Source organism: Physeter macrocephalus, chromosome 19 (genome assembly GCF_002837175.3).
Source record: "Physeter macrocephalus isolate SW-GA chromosome 19, ASM283717v5, whole genome shotgun sequence".
NCBI classification, from domain to species: Eukaryota; Metazoa; Chordata; class Mammalia; order Artiodactyla; family Physeteridae; genus Physeter; species Physeter macrocephalus.
In genome coordinates this window covers 17,478,637-17,479,169 of record NC_041232.1, presented here as the reverse complement: position 1 = coordinate 17,479,169, position 533 = coordinate 17,478,637, and positions in this window count along the sequence as shown.

Here is a 533-nt window from a genome sequence, read left to right as displayed (position 1 = left end):
ACTAACAGCCATAAAAGGGGAAATCGACAGTAACACAATAATAGTAGGGGACTTTAACACCCCAATTTCACCAATGGACAGATCAACCAAAATGAAAATAAATAAGGAAACACAAGCTTTAAATGATACATTAAACAAGAGGGACTTAATTGATATTTATAGGACATTCCATCCATAAACAACAGAATACACTTTCTTCTCAAGTGCACATGGAACATTCTCCAGGATAGATCATATCGTGGGACACAAATCGAGCCTTGGTAAATTGAAGAAAATTGAAATCGTATTAAGTATCTTTTCTGACCACAACGTTATGAGACTAGATATCAATTACAGGAAAAAAACTGTAAAAAATACAAACACATGGAGGCTAAACAGTACGCTACTAAATAACCAAGAGATCACTGAAGAAATCAAAGAGGAAATTAAAAAATACCTAGAAACAAATGACAATGAAAACACGACAACCCAAAACTTATGGGATGCAGCAAAATCAGTTCTAAGCGGGAAGTTTATAGCAATACAATCCTACC